At 47.3% G+C, this 16,339-nt stretch overlaps 1 protein-coding gene and 1 pseudogene across 2 annotated transcripts in view; both read left to right on the top strand.

Annotated features, from left to right (window-relative positions):
- The first annotated feature begins 1,173 nt into the window (after window positions 1-1,173).
- Window positions 1,174-5,195, top strand: LOC106581659 (piggyBac transposable element-derived protein 4-like; annotated as a pseudogene).
- A 1,448-nt stretch (window positions 5,196-6,643) lies between these two features.
- mlphb (melanophilin b) overlaps window positions 6,644-16,339 on the top strand; it is a 157,408-nt gene continuing 147,712 nt past the window's right edge. For both annotated transcript variants that reach the window (XM_014163857.2, XM_014163856.2), the window contains exon 1: window positions 6,644-6,726. The gene's annotated coding sequence lies outside the window, so the exon portion shown is untranslated. The remainder of the gene's footprint in view (window positions 6,727-16,339) is intronic.

Raw genomic sequence — 16,339 nt, 5'->3', positions numbered from 1 at the left:
AATGTGGAGATATGTCCTGAGGAGGCGTTTGATTCAGTTAGTGTGGGTTACTTTGATATAGATGGGTTTCTGATGACGAAATTCCTACGCAACTTCTGGTCAAGTTGATTGGCCCAGTGTATCTCAAGTTGTTGTTCCAGTTACACTCTGACAAGAGATACTGATGTTGGCTCACGATGGTAGTATGGCACGCCATCTTAGGGTCAACAATACGTATGACCGTATCTTGCGTAAGTAATTCTGGCCAGGTCTGAAAAAATATGTTGGGGTTTATCCTAAATCCTGTCGTGTTTGTCAGCTGACAGGTAAACCGAAACAAAATGTGCCGGTTGCACCTTTGCAGCCTATAACTGCATTTGACAAACCTTTCAGCAGGGTTCTGGTGGACTAAGTTGGTCCTTTGCCCAAATTTAAAGAGTGGTAAGCAATTTATCTTAGCCATCATGTGTGCTTCCACTCATTTCTCCAATACCATTGCTCCCTGTATTGTTAAGGCCCTTGTGAAATAATTTTCAATGTTCCGCAGTGCAGTCAGATCAAGATTCAAAGGTCTTCAAGCAAGTGTTACAGCAGTTGGGAGTTACCCATTGCCCCTCTAGTACCTTCCACCCAGACTCTCTTGAGAGATTTCATCAGACTTTGATGTTGAGAGCTTACTGCTTTGAGTTCAAAAAAGACTGGGATGAAGGTGTGCCTCAGCACTGGAGGTCGTTCAGGAGTCTCTCGGTTTCAGTCCGAATAAGCTTGTGTTTGGACATTACGTCAGAGGTCCATTGAGCTTGCTGAAGGACAAACTCTCCATTGAGAATTTGTTGCAGGACAACACCTCAAAACAAATCTGTTGGAGCATGTTCGCACTTTTTATACAGATTGCACCACCCCTGTGAGTTTGCCAGTAAGAATATAGAAAAAATGAACGTCTGGTATGATTGAAAGTTGCACTTCGATGTGGGTGACCAAGTCCTAGTTTTGTTGCTCATTCTGCGGTCACCGTTGTAAGCTCTCTTTTCAGGCCCTTACCTCATGGAGAAAAAAGTTTGTAATCAGAATTACTTCATCATGCAGAAAACACCCAGCTGCTTCATGTCAACATGTTGAAGCCATACTTCTCCCATTGCGATCCTCTGCCTGTGGCCACTGCCATCACTGTTGACTTTAGTCTTCCTCGAGAGCATGAGGAAAGCCAAATATGCCCTTTGCCTGTGGTACGATTTAGTAACTCAGAGATTCTATAAAACCTTGATGGCTTTTTGGCACTCTTGCTGCCCTGCTTTTAGAATATAATATTTTTTTCTTAGATGTGCCAACTTGATTCTTGGGGATGGCTGGCTACTACTGGGCATTTTTCAAGGTTGTTGCACAACTTACGGATTTGACCAATCCCAAAGTCACTTTCCGTTGGAGCCCAGACTGTCAATGGGTTTTTGAGAAGTCGAAGGCCCTTTTAGTCTCGGCACCGGTGCAGGCGCTGTGATCCTACAGCAGGACAACAGCGATACTGAGCACCCTGTGGGGTACTTTTTGAAGAACTTGGCCTCCTACCAAAAACACTAATCAACCATTGAGAAAGAAGCCTTTGCTTTGATACTGGCTCTTCAGCACGTTGAGGTTTGTGTCGGCCTCTACCCCGCTAGTTGTCTATACCGATCATAATCCTCTCGTATTCCTCCAAAAGACTAGTTCCAAAAAACAGTTATTACACTTAGTATTATTCCATCATCATAGTGTGGAAATATATACACTACCATTCAAACGTTTGCAGTAACTTAGAAATGTACCTGTTTTTGAAAGAAAAGCTTATTTTCTGTCCATTAAAATAATAAATAAAATAATAAATAAAATTCATCAGAAATACAGTGTAGGCATTGTTAATCTTGTAAATGACTATTGTAGCTGGAAATGGCTGATTTTTAATGGAATATCTACATGGGCGTACAGAGGCCCATTATCAGCAACCATCACTCCTGTGTTCCAATGGCACGTTGTGTTAGCTAATCCAAGTTTATCATTTTAAAAGGCTAATTGATCATTAGAAAACCCTTTTGCAATTATGTTAGCACAGCTTAAAACTGTTGTGCTAATTAAAGAAGCAATAAAACTGGCCTTCTTTAGACTAGTTGAGTATCTGGAGCATCAGCACTTGTGGGTTAGATTACAGGCTCAAAATGGCCAGAAACAAAGACTTTCTTCTGAAACTTGTCAGGCTATTCTTTTTCTGAGAACAAGAAATTGCCAAGGATCTGAAGATCTCGTACAACTCTGTATACTACTCCCTTCACAGAATAGCGCAAACTGGCTCTAACCAGAATAGAAAGAGGAGTGGGAGGCCCCGGTACACACAGCAAGAGGACATGTACATTAGAGTGTCTAGTTTGAGAAACAGACGCCTCACAAATCCTCAACTGGCAGCTTTATTAGCCCTCCCGTTGTCTCGGCCGGGTCAGAGCGACCCCCTGGGCCGGCCATGTGTTAGGAGCTGTTCCCCCGTGTCTAGGCTGGGTCAGAGCGACCCTGGCTCGGCCATGTGTTAGCCCTCCCGTTGTCTCGGCCGGGTCAGAGCAACCCCGGGCCGGCAATGTGTTAGGAGCTGTTCCCCCGTGTCTAGGCCGGGTCAGAGCGACCCTGGCTCGGCCATGTGTTAGCCCTCCCGTTGTCTCGGCCGGGTCAGAGTGACCCGGGCCCGGCCGCAGCGTTAGCAATGTGTATGTTATAACCCCCCTGCTGTTGTCTAGGCCGGGTCAGAGTGACCCACTGGGAGCTGCGGTGCGTCAGTGTGCAAGAGGGCAGCAGCCGTGCACGTGGCCACTGTTGGTCGGCCATAGAGATGCTACTAATATTGTCAGGAAGAAGAAGAAGAAGAAGAAAAAGAAGAAGATGAGGACAATGAGGACGACGATGAGGATGGTGAGGAATACGACCCCGCCGAGTGTGAGGCTGCCGCCGCCGACGCCTCGCAGTCCTGGTTTCAGCGCGGCTCAGGTCCTGGAACAGATAGCCTCCAGTGTCGACCGAGAAGACGAAGAAGACTACTGCGATTCCGAAGAGGAGGACATTTCGGAAGACGAAGACGGCGAGGAATACGACCCCGAACGTGACGCGGACGACTCGGCCTCGCGGTCGTGCTCCTCTTCTCGGAGGAGGAAGAGCGAGAGGAAGAGCGAGAGGGAGACACGGCCGCTGCCCGAGAGTGAGACAGAGAGCTAGAGCGAGAGCGAGAGGACACGGCCGCGGCCGGCCAAGCCCAAAGGGAGACGTTGCTGTCAAAAAACGGCAAAATCAAATGGTCCTCCGTGGCCTATCGCAGCCCGGACCGACCCCGCGCCGTCCGCCACCCCGGCCCCGCGGTGACACCTAAACCCCACGGCCTATGCCACGTCGCGAGCTCTCGACATCGAGTCCACCTTCCGGCTGTTTGTCACGCCGGCGATAGAAAGGATCATTGTGGACATGACAAATCTGCAGGGGGTGAGAAAATACGGCGACGGCTGGCGAGCCATGGACTCCACCGACCTGTGTGCCTACCTAGGGCTGCTAATCCTAGCGGGCGTCTACAGGTCCCGAGGCGAGGCCGCGGCCAGCCTGTGGGACGTGGAGAGCGGCAGGACCGTGTTCCGGGCCACCATGCCGCTCAAGATCTTTCACAAGTACTAGAGGCTGCTGCGATTCGACGACCACCGGTCGAGACCTGTGAGACTCGCCACTGACAGACTGGCGGCCATAAGAGAGGTCTGGGACCTGTGGGAGGAGCGGCTGCCGGCCCTCTACAAACCGGGGTCCGACTTGACGGTGGACGAACAACTGGTCCCGTTCAGAGGTACTGTCTGTGTATCTGTGTGTATGTACATATGTATGTGTAGTATAGAGAGGTAGCATCAGCGTGTACCATAAACGCTGTGTGCCAATGATGAGCCAGCGGTAGTATAGAGAGGTAGCGTCAGCAGCAGCAGCAGTAGCATCAGCAGCAGCAATAGCATCAGCAGCAGCAGTAGCATCAGCAGCAGCAGTAGCATCAGCAGCAGCATGACGCTGCTAATCTCCTTCCTCTCAACCCGGGGTCTGACTTGACGGTGGACCAACAACTGGTCCCGTTCAAAGGTACTGTCTATGTATCTTGACTTGACGGTGGACCAACAACTGGTCCCGTTCAGAGGTACTGTCTATGTAACTTGACTTGACGGTGGACCAACAACTGGTCCCGTTCAGAGGTACTGTCTATGTATCTGTGTATCTGTGTATGTGTAGTATAGAGAGGTAGCAGCAGCAGTAGCATCAGCAGTAGCAGCGGCGGTGGCGGCGTGTAACATAAACGCCATGCGCCCCAATGATGAGCCAGCGGTAGTATAGAGAGGTAGCGTCAGCAGCAGCAGCATCAGTAGTGGCGTCGACGACGCTGCTAATCTCCTTCCTCTCCCTCTCCCAAAAGGACGCTGTCCTTTCCGACAGTACATTCCCAGCAAGCCAGCCAAATACGGCATCAAGTCGTGGGTGGTTCTGCGACGCCAAGTCCAGCTATGCTTGGAAGGTGCAAGTCTACACCGGTAAGGCGGCCGGCGGAGCCCCCGAGAAGAACCAGGGTGCACGCGTCGTCCTCGATCTCACGCAGGGGCTGCCGGGTGGTCATAATGTCACCTGTGACAATTTCTTCACCTCCTACGAACTCGGGCAGCGGCTCCTCGAGAGGAACCTCACCATGGTCGGCACGGTGCGAAAGAACAAGCGCAAGCTCCCTCCAGCGCTGCTCCAGTCAAAGGGCAGACAGGTCTCGTCCTCCAGGTTCGCCTTCACACCCACCGCCACTCTAGTGTCCTACCTGGCAAAGAGAAATAAGAACGTGCTACTTCTGAGCACGCTGCACACGGAGGCCGACGTTAGCGATCGCCGCAACCGGAAGCCGGCCCTCATCCTAGACTACAACTGCAACAAGGGCGGCGTGGACAACTTAGACAAGGTGGTCGGGCACCTACAGCTGCAGACGGACGACTGCCCGCTGGCCCCTGGTCATCTTCCACAACAACCTCGACGTGTCCTCCTACAACGCCTTTGTCATATGGCGAGAGATCAAGCCCGACTGGATGCCTCAGAAGCGGAACAAGAGGAGGGTGTTCCTGGAGCAGCTGGGAAAGGCACTTGTCAAGCCCTTGATACAAAGAAGGCAGCGTCTCCCCCGCACCGAAGGGGGATTTGCCTCCGGATGAAAGTGACGAGAGCGACAATGAAAACGATCCAATATCGGATGAAGCAATTCTGAGGCTATTCAACTCCGAGTGGTTTCAGTGGTTCAGTGGTTTCAGTGCACAGGAGGAGGAAGATAGTGACCAATGACTTTCTTGGTAGGCTACTGTTTATTGCTAATTTTGTATTTTTTTGTTACAAGCCGTGTTTCGTTAAAGCCTATTTATTTTTGTTACAAGCCGTGCTTCGTTAAAGCCTATTTATTTTTGTTACAAGCCATGCTTCGTTAAAGCCTATTTATTTTTGTTACAAGCCGTGCTTCGTTAAAGCCTATTTATTTTTGTTACAAGCCGTGTTTCATTAAAGCCTATTTATTTTTGTTACAAGCCGTGTTTCGTTAAAGCCTATTTATTTTTGTTACAAGCCGTGCTTCGTTAAAGCCTATTTATTTTTGTTACAAGCCGTGCTTCGTTAAAGCCTATTTATTTTTGTTACAAGCCGTGTTTCATTAAAGCCTGTGTAAAGTTCATTTGTTTCAATGTACCGGTAGGCACCTGCGGCTTATAGACATGTGCGGCTTATTTATGTTCAAAATAATTAAAAAAATGTATTCAGTGGGTGTGGCTTATATTCAGGTACGCTTAATAGTCCGGAAATTACGGTATGTGTAAATTTATTTTGGAATGCTCGCGCACGTGACTCGAGCGGTGTGGTCAGCATGTTAGCCTTAATGATGAAGTGTCTTCCAGTAACACCTTCAAACACCCCACAGTAGGCAGTCACGTAAATACTAGTGGTGAGATGTTGAAGTTCAAGTGTACTAAATTTCCACTAGACCTGTCATTATAACCTGGAAAGTGAGGATCTGTTGAGAGAGCTATTGTTTTGCCTTTCAGCTGTGTATTGAGTGTTTTTCTTAAGTTAATTTGAGAGAAACTATCAGAACGTCCTCCTGCTCTCCCTAAAACTTTGCCTCCATATGTCATATGTCATGTCTTGAAATGCCAATGAGGGAAACAGTCCCAACCCTTTGACACATTGTACTGAAGCACAATCACTAATACCACACACTCACTCCCACTCGGACTTGAAAAAGAGATGTCAATCTCAATTGTTACCTCCTTGGTTACATAAAGGATAAATACAAGTTTAAATAAATATACTCATGGCCCAAATCTATTATATTATTGGCCATACTTCCTAATCGATTGTCTAAACTGAATCAATATGAATAACTTTTAGGAAAAGTTTTTCATATCATTTATATTTATTTAAGGCTTATTATGGCTTAATAGGGCCTACGTCTTATGTCGACAATAGAGACAAATTCAAATAGCAATCAACATCATACAAATTCAAATAAGGATTTATTGCGTATTATTCAGTCTGACTTTATCAAGTTAGGGCAGGGAGGCGGAGACTTTCTTCTCTCTTGTTAACAAGACATGTGATTAACATTTCTGGATTTGCGCCCTTATGCAGTCGGTCTGTCAAGTTCTCTCAAGGGAATGTGCCACAGGGAAGGCTACGAACGAAGTTAGCGCGCAGGTCAAGGTAAGTGTAATATTTTACAGCGTTACTGTGCTAATAATAGGCTACATTACCACTTTGTAGAAGTATAGGCCTATAGTAATGGCCCTGAAGTAAAATAGGTTAATACCTTTTGCCTTCTACATTCCCAAATGTAACATGAGGGATGGCGTGATAAGGTCCCTGTTTTGAGTCGTTTCAGTATTCCTTTTCTTGAATAACTTTCCAGATTGTCTGCACCATTGTATTTTTTTTTGATAGCTGTGCATTCTTGCCCCAATAAATATTAATTCACTGATAAACGCGGTTTATGCGGCATTTAGCCAAATTGTATTTTGAGAGATTGAGTATAGTTTATAATGACTAATTTCCTATAAGTGCAAATATATGTTCACCTCAAGTTTTGCAAACAGTGAATACTGAGCACATTTAGCCTATACACCTGTTACATTCTGCTGCACGGCCCAGTGTGGAAACCATTATTATTGGTGTGACAAAGTATGCTTGTTTGCCCTCACACAATGGCTTGTCTGTCTGTGGGCATGAGGGCAAGTTACCTCATTTTCAGCTTATCTCAATACATGTATTGAGATGTCTGGGAAAATGTGCACAGGCTAAATTGCATGGAGTCCAGACAGACTGGCTATAATCTGCTCCACTGGAGAGTGATGTGATGGTTCTGAGTTGTGCCAATGCTAGGTCACATGATAGTGCTGGCGCAGCAGACAGAGGAACCTTTCACCACAAACAGAATCATGGAGTAAAATAGTATTTAAAAAATATAGGGGAATGAGGTGTGATGATTAGTGTTGGGCACCAATATTGATAAATATATGATATGACTGAAGCATGTTGTGATATCGTTTAATACTTATTTTACCCATCTTCTACAATCTTTAAAAAAATTAAAAAATAAATAAATGCCGCGCTAGACGGATAGCTAAGTAATAGCATGGGTTCACCAATGCGACCAGCTTGCTAGTTCACCCAAATTACAAAATTACATTAATTTCCTTGCCCTTTAGTCTTTCGACAAAGTATGACAGCAATCCATGCTATGGTTTCGTTTCCCTGGCACCGTTTCCACATGCTAACATTTTAGCATTTGTGGCACAAATCCCATTCATGTCATGTGACTGATAATAGCATTTTTTGCGCATCATACCCAAATCATCCAAAAGTATCTACAATTGATTGTGAAGCTCAACAAAGACACGTATAGATGTTTTGAACATGATGTGCAACAATTTGAATATAGACATTTTTTGGTAATATATTGAAAATGAAATACAGAAATATCTTATTTATATAAGTGTTCACATCCCTGAGTCAATACTGTTAGAATCACCTTTGGCAGGGAGTAAGCAACTCCAGTGTAGATGTGGCCTTGTGTTTTAGGTTATTGTCCTGCTGAAAGGTGAATTTGTCTCCCAGTGTCTGTTGGAAAGCAGACTGAAGCAGGTTTTCCTCTACAATTTTGCCTGTGCTCTATTCAGTTTATTAAAATAAAAACACTCACTAGGGCCTCTTGGTTGACACAGCAGTTTAAGGCACTGCATCTCACTGCTAGAGGTGTCACTACAGACCCGGGTTTGATCCCAGGCTGTATCGCAACTGGCCGTGATCGGGAGTCCTATAGGGCGGTGCACAATTGGCCCAGAATCGTCCGAAATAGGGAAGGGTTTTGCCGGGGGGGGGGGATTTACTTGGCTCATCGTGCTCTAGCGACTTCTTGTGGCTGGCCGAGCGCCTGCAGGCTGACTTAGGTTATCAGTTGAACGGTGTTTCCTCCGACAAATTGGTGCAGCTGGCGAACGGGTTAGGTGGGCGGGTGTTAAGAAGCGCGGTTTGGTGGGTAATGTTTCAGAGGACGTTCGGGAGACAAGATGGAAATTGGGGATAAAAAAAAAAATCCACAGACCTTGTCTATGACAAGCATACCTATAATATGATCCAGCCACCACCATGTTTGAAGAGTGGTAGTCAGTGATGTATTGTGTTGGTTTTGCCCCAAACACAATGCTTTGTATTCAAATTTCTTTGCAGTTTTACTTTAGTGCCTTATTCCAAACAGGATGCATGCTTTGGAATATTTGTATTCTATACAGGCTTCCTTCTTTTCACGCTGTCATTTGGGTTAGTATTGTGAAGTAACCACAATGTTGTTGATCCATCCTCAATTTTCTCCTATCACATCCATTAAACCCTGTAACTGTTTTAAAGTCATCATTGGCCTCATTGGGATATCCCTGAGTGGTTTCCTTCCTCTCCGGCAACTGAGTTAGGAAGGACAACAGTATCTTTGTAGTGACTGGGTTATTGATACACCATCCATAGTTTCTTCACCATGGTCAAAGGGATATTCAAAGTCTTCTTTTTTACCCATTTACCAATAGGTGCCCTTCTTTGAGAGGCATTGGAAAACCTCCAGGGTCTTTGTGGTTGAATCTGTGTTTGCAATTACCTGCTTGACTTTCACTGCTCAACTGGGGGACCTTACAGATCATTGTATGTGTGGGGTACAGGAATGAGGCAGTCATTCATGTTAAACACTTATTGCACACAGTCCATGCAATGTATTATGTGACTTGTTAAGCACATTTGTACTCCTGAACGTATTTAGGCTTGCCATAACAAAGGGGTTGAATATTTATTGACGCAAGACATTTCAGCTTTTCATTTTTTATTAAGTAGTAACATTTCTAAAAACATAATTCCACTTTGGCATTATGGGGTATTGTGTGCAGAGCAGTGACACAAAATCTCAATTTTCAATTCAGACTGTAACACAACAAAGTGTGGAAAAAGTAAAGGGGTGTGAATACACTGTATGTAATTTTGTAAATTGGATGAACTATCCCTTTAACAAAATAAAAAGGTCACAACTTGCAAGAAAATACTTGGTCACAATGTATTTCATGTTTCATACATACGTGCATGTGTTTCTCCACGAGTCAACTGCCCCCACCTGCTAGCTACCTAGCTAGCTAACTAGCTAGCCCACAAATAGTTACAGTTGATGGAACAAAGTATACCTATAGTGATCCTGATGTTATCTCATGTGAATTTAATATTTTTTTGTGAATGTGGGTGAATGTGGGTTGGGCATCTCCGGCGCGGCCCATGCTTGGATTGCGTCCTACCTGACAGGTCGCTCCTACCAGGTGGCGTGGCGAGAATCTGTCTCCGCACCATGCGCTCTCACCACTGGTGTCCCCCAGGGCTCTGTTCTAGGCCCTCTCCTATTCTCGCTATACACCAAGTCACTTGGCTCTGTCATATCCTCACATGGTCTCTCCTATCATTGCTATGCAGACGACACACAATTAATCTTCTCCTTTCCCCCTTCTGATAACCAGGCGGCGAATCGCATCTCTGCATGTCTGTCAGACATATCAGTGTGGATGACGGATCACCACCTCAAGCTGAACCTCGGCAAGACGGAGCTGCTCTTCCTCCCGGGGAAGGACTGCCCGTTCCATGATCTCGCCATCACAGTTGACAACTCCCTTGTGTCCTCCTCCCAGAGTGCTAAGAACCTTGGCGTGATCCTGGACAACACCCTGTCGTTCTCCACTAACATCAAGGCGGTGACCCGATCCTGTAGGTTCATGCTCTACAACATTCGCAAAGTACGACCCTGCCTCACACAGGAAGCGACGCAGGTCCTAATCCAGGCACTTGTCATCTCCCGTCTGGATTACTGCAACTCGCTGTTGGCTGGGCTCCCTGCCTGTGCCATTAAACCCATACAACTCATCCAGAACGCCGCAGCCCGTCTGGTGTTCAACCTTCCCAAGTTCTCTCACGTCACCCCGCTCCTCCGCTCTCTCCACTGGCTTCCAGTTGAAGCTCGCATCCGCTACAAGACCATGGTGATTGCCTACGGAGCTGTGAAGGGAACGGCACCTCCATACCTTCAGGCTCTGATCAGGCCCTACACCCAAACAAGGGCTCTGCGTTCATCCACCTCTGGCCTGCTGGCCCCCCTACCTCTGAGGAAGCACAGTTCCCGCTCAGCCCAGTCAAAACTGTTCGCTGCTCTGGCACCCCAATGGTGGAACAAGCTCCCTCACGACGCCAGGACAGCGGAGTCAATCACCACCTTCCGGAGACACCTGAAACCCCACCTCTTTAAGGAATACCTAGGATAGGATAAAGTAATCCTTCTAACCCCCCCCCTTAAAAGATTTAGATGCACTATTGTAAAGTGGTTGTTCCACTGGATATCATAAGGTGAATGCACCAATTTGTAAGTCGCTCTGGATAAGAGCGTCTGCTAAATGACTTAAATGTAAATGTAAATATGTGGGTTCCCCTCTGTCAAAGAAAATCTGAAAAATGTATCAAAATCCCTTGGATTACATTAAAACTGCAATATGTAACTTTTTGGACGACCCAACCAAATTCACATAGAAATGGTAGTTACAGATCTGTCATTCTTATTAAAAGTAGGTCTAATAAGCGGTAGAACTGTTTCTATGATTCCGGTGTTTAAGATTCGTTTTTTTGCTTCTTTTACTTTTGGTTTTGTACACCAGCTTCAAACCACTGAAAAAGCTATATTTTTGGTTATGGAAAAGATACTGTATTTCACAGCAGTTTAGGTGGCACAATGATCACGTCATTCTAAGGTCTTTGAAAGCCAAGTTAACAAACAGATTACCGACCATTTCGAATCTCACTGTACCTTCTCCGCTACGCAATCTGGTTTCAGAGCTGGTAATGGGTGCACCTCAGCCATGCTCAAGGTCCTAAACGATATCATAACCGCCATCGATAAGAGACAATACTGTGCAGCTGTATTCATCGACCTGGCTAAGGCTTTCGACTCTGTCAATCACAACATTCTTATTGGCAGACTCAACAGCCTTGGTTTCTCAAATGATTGCCTCACTTGGTTCACCAACGACTTCTCCGATAGAGTTCAGTATGTCAAATCGGAGGGCCTGTTGTCCGAACCTCTGGCAGTCTCTATGGGGGTGCCACAGGGTTCAATTCTCGGGCCGACTCTCTTCTCTGTATACATTAATGATGTCCCTCTCGCTGCTGGTGATTCTTTGATCCACCTCTATGCAGACGACACCATTCTGTATACCTCTGGCCCTTCTTTGGACACTGTGTTAACTAACCTCCAGATGAGCTTCAGTGCCATACATCTCTCCTTCCGTGGCCTCCAACTGCTCTTAAATGCAAGTAAAACTAAATGCATGCTCTTCAACCGTTCGCTGCCCGCCGGTCCAGCATCACTACTCTGGACGGTTCTGACTTAGAATATGTGGACAACTACAAATACCTAGGTGTCTGTTAGACTGTAAACTCTCCTTCCAGACTCACATTAAACATCTCCAATCCAAAATTAAATCTAGAATCGGCTTCCTATTCCGCAACAAAGACTCCTTCACTCATGCTGTCAAACATACGCTCGTAAAACTGACCATCCTACCGATCCTCGACTTTGGCGACGTAATTTACAAAATGGCTTCCAACACTCTACTCAACAAATTGGATGCAGTCTATCACAGTGCCATCCATTTTGTCACCAAAGCCCCATATACTACCCACCACTGCGACCTGGATGCTCTCGTTGGCTGGCCCTCGCTTCATACTCGTCGCCAAACCTACTGGCTCCAGGTCATCTGCTAGGTAAAGCCCCGCCTTATCTCAGCTCACTGGTCACCATAGCACGCGCTTCGGCAGGTATATCTCACTGGTCACCCCCAAAGCCAATTCTTCCTTTGGCCGCCTCTCCGTCCAGTTGTCTGCTGCCAATGACTGGAACGAACAGCAAAAATCACCAAATCTGGAGACTCTTCCCTCACTAGCTTTATTAAGCACCAGCTGTCAGAGCAGCTCACAAATCACTGCACCTGTAAATAGCCCATCCAATCTACCTCATCCCCATACTGTATTTATTTATTTATTTATCTTGCTCCTTTGCACCCCAGTATCTCTACTTGCACATTCATCTTCTGCACACCCTACCATTCCAGTGTTTAATTGTTATATTGTAATTACTTTGCCACCATGGCGTATTTATTGCCTTACCTCTCTTATCCTACCTCATTTGCACATGCTGTTTATAGATTTTTCTACTGTAATATTGATTGTATGTTTATTTATTCCATGTGTAACTGTTGTTGTATGTGTCGAACTGCTTTGCATTCTTGGACAGGTCGCAGTTGCAAATGAGAACTTGTTCTCAACTCGTCTACCTGGTTAAATAAAGGTGAAATAAAAACAATTTGTGCAAAGAAAAGACAGAGAAAAAGGGAGTGGAGTTCGGGCTGCTTTCTGAGAATTCGTAGGCGAGTGTGTAAACCTTCACTGCCAACATTTCTCTTGGCCAACGTGCAATCATTGGAAAACAAAAAAAGATTATCCTACCAACAGGACATTAAAAACTGTAATATCTTATGTTTCACCGAGTCGTGGCTGAACAACAACACGGATAATATAGAGCTGGCGGGAATTTTCATGCATCGGCAGGACAGAGAATCTACGTCTGGTAAGACTAAGGGTGGGGGTGTGTGTCTGTTTATCAATAACAGCTGGTGCGCGATGTCTAATATTAAAGAAGTCTCGTGGTGTTACTCGCCTGAGGTAGTGTGGTCTACAGCTTATCATAAGGTACTCTATCTACCAAGAGAGTTCTCATCTCTATTTTTCATAGCCGTCTATTGACCACCACAAAGCGATGCTGGCAAACAAGAAAATGCTTATCCAGAGGTGGCGCTCCTAGTGGCCGGGGACTTTAATGCAGGTAAACTTAAATCCATTTTACTTAATTTCTACCAGCATGTCAAATGTGCAACAAGAGGGGAAAAAAACTCTAGACCACCTTTACTCCACACACACAGACGCATACAAAGCTCTCCCTTGCCCTCCATTTGGAAAATCTGACCATACTTCTATCCTCCTGATTCCTGCTTAGAAGCAAAAACTAAAGCAGGAAGCATCAGTGACTCACTCAATACGGAAGTGGTCAGATGACGTGGATGCTACGCTACATGACTGTTTTGCTAGCACAGACTGGAATATGTTCAGGGATTCATCCAATGGCATTGAGGAGTATACCACCTCAGTCATCAGCTTCATCTATAAGTGCATCGGCAACGTCGTCCCCACTGTGACTGTACGTACATATCCCAACCAGAAGCCATGGATTACAGGCAACATATGAGTCGAGCTAAAGGTTAGAGCTGCCGCTTTCAACTGGACACAAATCCGGACACTTATAAGAAATCCCCCTATGCCCTGAGATGAACCATCAAACAGGCAAAGCGTCAATACAGGATTAAGATTGAATCCTACTACACCGGCTCTGATGCTCGTCGGATGTGGCAGGGCTTGAAAACTTTACGGACTACAAATGGAAACACAGCCGCGAGCTGCCCAGTGACACAAACCTACCAGACGAGCTAAATGCCTTTTATGCTCGCTTCGAGGCAAGCAACACTGAAGCATGCATGAGAGCACCAGCTGTTCCGGACGACTGTGTGATAATGCTCTCGGTAGCCGACGTGAGCAAGACCTTTAAACAGATCAACATTCACAAAGCCAGATGGATTACCAGGACGTGTACTGTCGTTCTGCCCCTGAACAAGGCAGTTAACCCACTGTTCCGAGGCCATCATTGAAAATATGAATTTGTTCTTAACTGACTTGCCTAGTTAAATAAAGGTTAAAAAAAAGCGTCACTGAGTCCTTGAGGCAGGGATACATTCGGCCATCTCACTCACCCGTCTCCTCGAGCTTCTTTTTTGTGAAGAAGAAGGAGGGAGGTCTGCGCCCGTGCATTGACTATAGAGGTCTAAATGCCATCACAGTGGGTTTCAGTTACCCACTACCTCTCATCGCCTCGGCGATGGAGTCATTTCACGGGGCGCGCTTCTTCACAAAATTGGATCTCAGGAGCGCATATAATCTGGTGCGTATCCGAGGAGGGGACGAGTGGAAAACTGCATTTAGTACCACATCTGGCCATTATGAGTACCTCGTCATGCCGTATGGGTTAAAGAATGCTCCCGCAGTCTTTCAATCCTTTGTGGACGAGATTCTCCGGGACCTGCTCGGTCAGGGTGTAGTGGTGTACATCGATGACATTCTGGTCTACTCCGCTACACGCACCGAGCATGTGTCTCTGGTGCGTAAAGTGCTTGGGCGACTGGTGGAGCATGACCTATACGTCAAGGCTGAGAAATGTGAGTTTTCCAAACCAGCCGTCTCTTTCTTGGGGTATCGCATTTCCTCATCAGGGGTAGTGATGGAATGTGACCGCGTCTCAGCCGTGCGTAATTGGCCGACTCCACCACGGTGAAGGAGGTGCAGCGGTTTTTGGGATTTGCCAATTACTACCGGAGGTTTATCCGGGGCTTTGGGCAGGTGGCGGCTCCCATTACCTCACTGTTGAAGGGGGGCCCGGTGCGGTTGCAGTGGTCCGCGGAGGCGGACAGGGCCTTTAGTCGTCTGAAGGTTTTGTTCACCGACGCTCCGGTGCTGGCGCACCCGGACCCCTCTTTGCCCTTCATAGTGGAGGTGGACGCGTCCGAGGCTGGGGTAGGAGCCGTGCTGTCCCAGCGCTCGGGCGCCCCCCCCAAGCTCCACCCCTGCGCCTTCTTCTCTAGGAAGTTGAGTCCGGCGGAGTGTAACTATGATGTGGGGGACAGGGAGCTGTTGGCTGTGGTCAGAGCCCTGAAGGTGTGGAGACATTGGCTTGAGGGGGCGCGTCACCCTTTTCTCATCTGGACTGACCACCGCAATCTGGAGTACATCCGGGCGGTGAGGAGACTGAACCCGCGTCAAGCCAGGTGGGCGATGTTCTTTACGAGATTTCGGTTTAACATCTCGTATATCCCAGGTTCCCGGAACACTAAGGCCGACGCACTGTCTCGTCTCCATGACGCCGAGGAACGGTCCACCGATCCCACGCCCATACTTCCAGCCTCCTGCCTGGTGGCACTGGTGGTCTGGGAGGTGGACGCGGACATCGAGCGGGCGTTACGGACGGAGCCTACTCCTCCGCAGTGTCCAGTGGGTCGTAAGTACGTTCCGCTCGGTGTTCGCGATCGGCTGATTCGGTGGGCTCACACGCTTCCCTCCTCGGGTCACCCAGGGGTTGAGCGGACAGTGCGTGGTCTTAGTGGGAGATACTGGTGGCCCACCTTGGTGAGGGACGTGAGGCACTATGTCTCCTCCTGTTCGGTGTGCGCTCAGAGTAAGGCTCCCAGGCACCTGCCTAGAGGGAAATTACAACCCCTCCCGGTTCCACAACGACCATGGTCCCACCTGGCGGTGGATTTCTTGACCGATCTCCCGCCGTCTCAGGGCAACACTACGATCCTGGTCGTTGTGGACCGGTTTTCTAAGTCCTGCAGTCTGCTTCCGTTACCCGGTCTTCCTACGGCCCTGCAGACCGCGGAAGCCTTATTCACCCACGTCTTCCGGCACTACGGGGTGCCCGAGGATATCGTCTCAGATCGAGGCCCCCAGTTCACGTCCCGAGTGTGGCGGGCGTTTATGGAGCGACTGGGGGTGTCGGTCAGTCTTACCTCGGGGTTTCACCCCGAAAGTAATGGGCAGGTGGAAAGGGTAAACCAGGAGGTGGGCAGGTTCCTGCGGTCCTACTGCCAGGACC

This window comes from Salmo salar, chromosome ssa21 (genome assembly GCF_905237065.1).
Source record: "Salmo salar chromosome ssa21, Ssal_v3.1, whole genome shotgun sequence".
NCBI lineage: Eukaryota > Metazoa > Chordata > Actinopteri > Salmoniformes > Salmonidae > Salmo > Salmo salar.
The sequence above is the reverse complement of the archived record's forward strand: the minus strand, read 5'-3'. Positions and strand labels throughout refer to the sequence as shown.